The following is an 8,651-nucleotide window of genomic DNA, read 5'->3' as shown; positions in this document are numbered from 1 at the left end:
AAACTGAGGAACCAGACTAAGCAGCTCTACACTGCACCCCTACCTAAGCTAAACTGAGGAACCAGACTAAGCAGCTCTACACTGCACCCCTACCTACTCTAAACTGAGGAACCAGACTAAGCAGCTCTACACTGCACCCCTACCTACTCTAAACTGAGGAACCAGACTAAGCAGCTCTACACTGCACCCCTACCTACTCTAAACTGAGGAACCAGACAAAGCAGCTCTACACTGCACCCCTACCTACTCTAAACTGAGGAACCAGACTAAGCAGCTCTACACTGCACCCCTACCTACTCTAAACTGAGGAACCAGACTAAGCAGCTCTACACTGCACCCCTACCTACTCTAAACTGAGGAACCAGACAAAGCAGCTCTACACTGCACCCCTACCTACTCTAAACTGAGGAACCAGACTAAGCAGCTCTACACTGCACCCCTACCTACTCTAAACTGAGGAACCAGACAAAGCAGCTCTACACTGCACCCCTACCTACTCTAAACTGAGGAACCAGACAAAGCAGCTCTACACTGCACCCCTACCTACTCTAAACTGAGGAACCAGACAAAGCAGCTCTACACTGCACCCCTACCTACTCTAAACTGAGGAACCAGACTAAGCAGCTCTACACTGCACCCCTACCTACTCTAAACCGAGGAACCAGACAAAGCAGCTCTACACTGCACCCCTACCTACTCTAAACTGAGGAACCAGACTAAGCAGCTCTACACTGCACCCCTACCTACTCTAAACTGAGGAACCAGACAAAGCAGCTCTACACTGCACCCCTACCTAATCTAAACTGAGGAACCAGACTAAGCAGCTCTACACTGCACCCCTACCTACTCTAAACTGAGGAATCAGACAACGCAGCTCTACACTGCACCCCTACCTACTCTAAACTGAGGAACCAGACTAAGCAGCTCTACACTGCACCCCTACCTACTCTAAACTGAGGAATCAGACAACGCAGCTCTACACTGCACCCCTACCTACTCTAAACTGAGGAACCAGACAAAGCAGCTCTACACTGCACCCCTACCTACTCTAAACTGAGGAACCAGACTAAGCAGCTCTACACTGCACCCCTACCTAATCTAAACTGAGGAACCAGACTAAGCAGCTCTACACTGCACCCCTACCTACTCTAAACTGAGGAATCAGACAACGCAGCTCTACACTGCACCCCTAACTACTCTAAACTGAGGAACCAGACAAAGCAGCTCTACACTGCACCCCTACCTACTCTAAACTGAGGAATCAGACAACGCAGCTCTACACTGCACCCCTACCTAATCTAAACTGAGGAACCAGACAAAGCAGCTCTACACTGCACCCCTACCTACTCTAAACTGAGGAACCAGACAACGCAGCTCTACACTGCACCCCTACCTACTCTAAACTGAGGAACCAGACTAAGCAGCTCTACACTGCACCCCTACCTACTCTAAACTGAGGAACCAGACTAAGCAGCTCTACACTGCACCCCTACCTACTCTAAACTGAGGAACCAGACTAAGCAGCTCTACACTGCACCCCTACCTACTCTAAACTGAGGAACCAGACAAAGCAGCTCTACACTGCACCCCTACCTACTCTAAACTGAGGAACCAGACAAAGCAGCTCTACACTGCACCCCTACCTACTCTAAACTGAGGAACCAGACAAAGCAGCTCTACACTGCACCCCTACCTACTCTAAACTGAGGAACCAGACTAAGCAGCTCTACACTGCACCCCTACCTACTCTAAACTGAGGAACCAGACAAAGCAGCTCTACACTGCACCCCTACCTACTCTAAACTGAGGAACCAGACAAAGCAGCTCTACACTGCACCCCTACCTACTCTAAACTGAGGAACCAGACAAAGCAGCTCTACACTGCACCCCTACCTACTCTAAACTGAGGAACCAGACTAAGCAGCTCTACACTGCACCCCTACCTACTCTAAACTGAGGAACCAGACAAAGCAGCTCTACACTGCACCCCTACCTACTCTAAACTGAGGAACCAGACAAAGCAGCTCTACACTGCACCCCTACCTACTCTAAACTGAGGAATCAGACAACGCAGCTCTACACTGCACCCCTACCTAATCTAAACTGAGGAACCAGACAAAGCAGCTCTACACTGCACCCCTACCTACTCTAAACTGAGGAACCAGACTAAGCAGCTCTACACTGCACCCCTACCTACTCTAAACTGAGGAACCAGACTAAGCAGCTCTACACTGCACCCCTACCTACTCTAAACTGAGGAACCAGACTAAGCAGCTCTACACTGCACCCCTACCTACTCTAAACTGAGGAACCAGACTAAGCAGCTCTACACTGCACCCCTACCTACTCTAAACTGAGGAACCAGACAAAGCAGCTCTACACTGCACCCCTACCTACTCTAAACTGAGGAACCAGACAAAGCAGCTCTACACTGCACCCCTACCTACTCTAAACTGAGGAACCAGACAAAGCAGCTCTACACTGCACCCCTACCTACTCTAAACTGAGGAACCAGACTAAGCAGCTCTACACTGCACCCCTACCTACTCTAAACTGAGGAACCAGACAAAGCAGCTCTACACTGCACCCCTACCTACTCTAAACTGAGGAACCAGACAAAGCAGCTCTACACTGCACCCCTACCTACTCTAAACTGAGGAACCAGACAAAGCAGCTCTACACTGCACCCCTACCTACTCTAAACTGAGGAACCAGACAAAGCAGCTCTACACTGCACCCCTACCTACTCTAAACTGAGGAACCAGACTAAGCAGCTCTACACTGCACCCCTACCTACTCTAAACTGAGGAACCAGACAAAGCAGCTCTACACTGCACCCCTACCTACTCTAAACTGAGGAACCAGACAAAGCAGCTCTACACTGCACCCCTACCTACTCTAAACTGAGGAATCAGACAACGCAGCTCTACACTGCACCCCTACCTAATCTAAACTGAGGAACCAGACAAAGCAGCTCTACACTGCACCCCTACCTACTCTAAACTGAGGAACCAGACAACGCAGCTCTACACTGCACCCCTACCTACTCTAAACTGAGGAACCAGACTAAGCAGCTCTACACTGCACCCCTACCTACTCTAAACTGAGGAACCAGACTAAGCAGCTCTACACTGTACCCCTACCTACTCTAAACTGAGGAACCAGACTAAGCAGCTCTACACTGCACCCCTACCTACTCTAAACTGAGGAACCAGACAAAGCAGCTCTACACTGCACCCCTACCTACTCTAAACTGAGGAACCAGACAAAGCAGCTCTACACTGCACCCCTACCTACTCTAAACTGAGGAACCAGACAAAGCAGCTCTACACTGCACCCCTACCTACTCTAAACTGAGGAACCAGACTAAGCAGCTCTACACTGCACCCCTACCTACTCTAAACTGAGGAACCAGACAAAGCAGCTCTACACTGCACCCCTACCTACTCTAAACTGAGGAACCAGACAAAGCAGCTCTACACTGCACCCCTACCTACTCTAAACTGAGGAACCAGACAAAGCAGCTCTACACTGCACCCCTACCTACTCTAAACTGAGGAACCAGACAAAGCAGCTCTACACTGCACCCCTAACTACTCTAAACTGAGGAACCAGACAAAGCAGAATCCCCTACTGAGGGAGAATGTATTAAAAGAGTTTGTGAAGCGCTGCATGTCTGAAACAACTGGTTCCAAGCCGCTGCACACTGTGAAATGAGACCTCTGTACCCACATAACAGGGAGGAACGCAGAGTGTACCAACCTCAGTCATCTAAGCATGACTCTCAACATGAACAAACTGTCACCACAGACAACACACTGTCCTGTGTCCTTCCTTCACCATTCACTCTTCCTGCCATCTCAACAAGCACCTCCCATCCAAACAGTGGGAACATTCAGTCAGCGACTGGTGGTTTCTGAGGGCCTAGATGTGTCTCAAATGGTACCCTATTCCCTATATAGTGCACTACAATAGGGCTCTGGTCAAAATTAGTGCACAATATAGGCAATAGGGTGCCATTTGGGACACATACCATGTTCCATCAGCACCCACAGCATCAGGAAAGACTTCTGTCAACACAGACACACTATAAGGGTTTGTTTGTAGTTGGTGCAGAACCACAACACAGAACAGATGTGTGGTTACCTCTTCTTCACTGAATGAACTGTGGTGAACTGTTTGACTTCAACGTTTAATTGGTTTGGCTAGTGTACATTAAATCAGTCGGTTGGATACAATGTATTTTTCTGGCCATGTTGGGCTATCATCCTCTATAATGACAAACATTCTTTCATTGAAGGATTAGACAATGATGGTAGATTAACTAAGACATCCATCACCAGGTCAGATATAGACCTAATGCACCACACAGCATCAAGGATGCTCAAACCAGCTGTTTGACTCCTCCATTTGACAGATAAAGGCTTAAAGCAGAAACCATGGGTGTCTAGATCAGTCACACTAGAGACCCATCAGACACTGTATCCGGCCGTGATTGGGAGTCCCATAGGGCGACGCACAATTGGCCCAGCGTCGTTCGGGTTTGGTCGGCGTAGGCCGTCATTGTAAATAAGAATTTGTTCTTAACTGACTTGCCTAGTTAAATAAAAGGTTACATGTAAAAACACACACACAGACAGACAGAGACAGAGAGAGACAGAGACAGAGACAGAGAGACAGAGAGACAGAGAGACAGAGAGACAGAGAGACAGAGAGACAGAGAGACAGAGAGAGAGAGAGAGACAGAGAGAGTCATCTCTTATCATCTAGTGGAGTGGGACTTCCAACACCACAATACCTGCTCCCAGGAACAAACATCTTGTGTGATTGACGACAATGCGTTACCAAGGCAACAGCTCCCTTCAAAAGCCCTCGGGGGCTCAGCTGAACCAGTGGATCACAGGCTGGGAAGGATGTTATGATGACATCACTATTTCACACTGCCATGAATAGAAAGGTGCAACTGGGACTTTCTCTGTTAAAAAAACAAACAAGAAAGTGATCTGAAGGACTGATACTACAGGATGAACAAGAGGATGTCTCGTCAGCGCCAGCGTTTCCTGTTTCCTTCTGATCATCTCCAGTGAGGGAACAACAGGTGTGCTGGGTGTGAACCACCTCTGGGGTTAAGGGGCGTTCCACATGGACACTGTAGGCTGCGTCCCAAACGGGTCATAGGACCCAGAGCCTAGGGTTGGGACCATACCAGTATCGTGATACTCATTAGTATCGTGACAAGGAAACAAAACATGACGCGGCTGTAACTTTTTGGGGAAAACAGCCCTAATGAAACATATAGGATATTCAGGGCACCATTTTGGACGCACACAGTATCCATTCTACCAGTAACACAGAGGTAAAACACACAACAGGATCCATTCTACCAGTAACACACAGGCAAAACCCACAACAGGATGCATTCTATCAGTAACACACAGGCAAAACACACAACAGGATGCATTCTATCAGTAACACACAGGCAAAACCCACAACAGGATGCATTCTATCAGTAACACACAGGCAAAACACACAACAGTATCCATCCTACCAATAACACACAGGCAAAACACACAACAGTATCCATTCTACCAGTAACACACAGGCAAAACACACAACAGGATCCATTATATCAGTAACATACAGGCAAAACACACAACAGGATCCATTATATCAGTAACATACAGGCAAAACCCACAAAAGGATCCATCCTACCAGTAACACACAGGCAAAACCCACAACAGGATCCATTCTACTCTCTGTTCAGTGTTCCAGGTATGACACTAATCCTGTACATGGCAAGGCCTGACCCTAACCTCACATGAAATGCCTTGAATTGCTCTGCATCCTGCTATGGACATCTAAAGAAGCTGTGGGCAACAAGATATGTAGAAGTCACCACAACACCGAAGATACAGAAATGGCCATTTGCATGTCTGTTGTGACCACAGAACTCCATAATGGGTGAACCTGTTGTGACAACCTTGAGAGTAAATCTCTCCCTAATAGAATCTTAGACTGTAGAGAGGATGTGGGTAAAAATACCATTTACATCTACTAAGAGGTGAACAGAGCCGCCTGGTATGTCAACAGTAAGCTATTCATGTCGTGAAGCTCATTACAAGTCGCTCCAACCAACGCAGCCCAGAGCTAGAGACAAGAGCTTGGAGGAGGAGGCAGAGTTCTAATTGTGGCCGAAGAACGTCTTGGGCCGTTTCCCGGAACCCCCAGAACAGACCTTGTCACCATGGTATCCTTCTTCCTCTGCAACTTGACTATCGTACGGCAGGCAGCGAGACGTTTGGCAGAGTGTAGGTCTCAAATCTGGCAACCTATTCCCTTTATAGTGCAGTGCACTACTTATGATTAAGGCCCATACAGCTCTGCTCAAAAGTAGTGCACTATATAGGCAATAGGGTGCCATTTTGGGCCACTTCCTGAATGAGTCCACAGTCCCTTTATATCAGCCAGCTGAACGTTATCACATGCTACAGAGGACGGTCTATGTTAAGTCAGTCACAAGGTGGATGGATGCACCTCTGGTACTTACCACTGTTATTGTTGGTTATATATGGCCTCCAAATATACCTCCACCATTACTGATACACTGGTAAGACTAAAGTAACGTGCAAAAGCAGAGAGTGTGGGAGTAACGTTTCTCCACATAATGCCAATAAATAACCTCTGAGCAATGAAAGCATCAGGAGCCATGCCAGACGGAACAGACAGTGCAGCACATTACACAGCGTGCTGAAGGAGACAGACAACGTGGGTTTCATCTGGAGTTCAGGGAGATGTGGAGGGGAACAGGGAACTGGGTTTCACCTGCCAGCCAGTCTCTCTCAGCTGGTGGCTAATCTTCTGCTCTCTGCTGTGTTCCTATTGAAGAGGAGGCACTGACCCAGTCAGTCAGCAAGTGTACAAGGGTACGTCCCAAATGGCACCCTATTCCCTACATAGTGCACTACCTTTGACCAGAGCCAGACTCAGTCAGCCAGGATTCAAGGCTCTCAATTCAATTTCAATTTAAGGGCTTTATTGGCATGGGAAACATATGTTTACATTGCCAAAGCAAGTGAAATAGATAATAAACAAAAGGGAAATAAACAAAAAATGAACATTAAACTCACAAAAGTTCCAAAAGAATAAAGACAATTCAAATGTCATATTATGTATACAGACAGTGCTGTAATGATATGCAAATAGTGCTTCTACACCTGCATTGCTTGCTGTTTTGGGGTTTTAGGCTGGGTTTCTGTACAGCACTTCGAGATATTAGCTGATGTACAAAGGGCTATATAAAATAAACTTGATTGAAACTTGAAATAGTTCAAGTACAAAAGGGAAAATAAATAAACATAAATATTAGGTTGTATTTACAATGGCGTTTGTTCTACACTGGTTGCCCTTTTCATGTGGCAACAGGTCACAAATCTTGCTGCTGTGATTGCACACTGTGGTATTTCACCCAGTAGATATGGGAGTTTATCAAAATTGGATTTGTTTTTGAATTCTTTGTGGGTCTGTGTAATCTGAGTGAAATATGTTTCTCTAATTTGGTCATACATTTGGCAGGAGGTTAGGAAGTGCAGCTCAGTTTCCACCTCATTTTGTGGGCAGTGTGCATATAGCCTGTCTTCGGCGGCCTCTCTCAATAGCAAGGCTATGCTCACGCTCTCTCTCACACAGGGAAGAGAGAGGAATCAGTCAGCCAGGATACAAGGCTCTCTCTCACACAGGGAAAAGAAGAGAGAGGACTCTCTCAGTCAGGATTCAAGGCTCTCTCTCACACAGGGAAAAGAAGAGAGAGGACTCTCTCAGTCAGGATACAAGGCTCTCTCTCACAGGGAAAAGAAGAGAGAGGAATCAGTCAGTCAGGATACAAGGCTCTCTCTCACACAGGGAAGAGAAGAGAGAGGAATCAGTCAGTCAGGATACAAGGCTCTCTCTCACACAGGGAAAAGAAGAGAGAGGACTCAGTCAGCCAGGATTCAAGGCTCTCTCTCACACAGGGAAGAGAAGAGAGAGGAATCAGTCAGCCAGGATACAAGGCTCTCTCTCACACAGGGAAAAGAAGAGAGAGGACTCAGTCAGTCAGGATACAAGGCTCTCTCTCACACAGGGAAGAGAAGAGAGAGGAATCTGTGTGACCGTGTCACTCTGATAACACAACAGAGAGAGGGTGGCTAAGGGCCTTATGTAACCCGGGCCTCTAGCTATCTCTACATCCCTACATTCTTCTCATCTGATGCTACCCCTCCTCTGAGAGGGTACTCTCTGCTCCCAACAACGTTATTAACTCAGAGGGAGAGAAAGGAGAGAGAGTGAAGAAAAAGAAAGACCAGAGCTGAGAGGGGAGAGAAGAAGAGGTGAGAGGAGAGGATGTTGGGAGACAAGAGAGGAGTAAACCATGATGTAAACCCTGACGCTGAGCCAGATGTGTGTGTGTGTGTGTGTGTGTGTGTGTGTGTGTGTGTGTGTGTGTGTGTGTGTGTGTGTGTGTGTGTGTTCGGGGCAGGAGGTAGTGCTTCCTCTACTCCAACACATGTGCAGCAGGGTGAGATCATGAATGACATCCTCCACATGGCAGAGAGAGAGGGAACAGGGTAGGAACATATGGAACATATGTTTTGAAACAGATGGAAAACAAAAGC

The sequence above is a fragment of the Salvelinus fontinalis genome, unplaced genomic scaffold, assembly GCF_029448725.1.
Source record: "Salvelinus fontinalis isolate EN_2023a unplaced genomic scaffold, ASM2944872v1 scaffold_0633, whole genome shotgun sequence".
In the NCBI taxonomy this organism is placed as follows: domain Eukaryota; kingdom Metazoa; phylum Chordata; class Actinopteri; order Salmoniformes; family Salmonidae; genus Salvelinus; species Salvelinus fontinalis.
Note: the sequence above shows the minus strand (reverse complement) of the source record.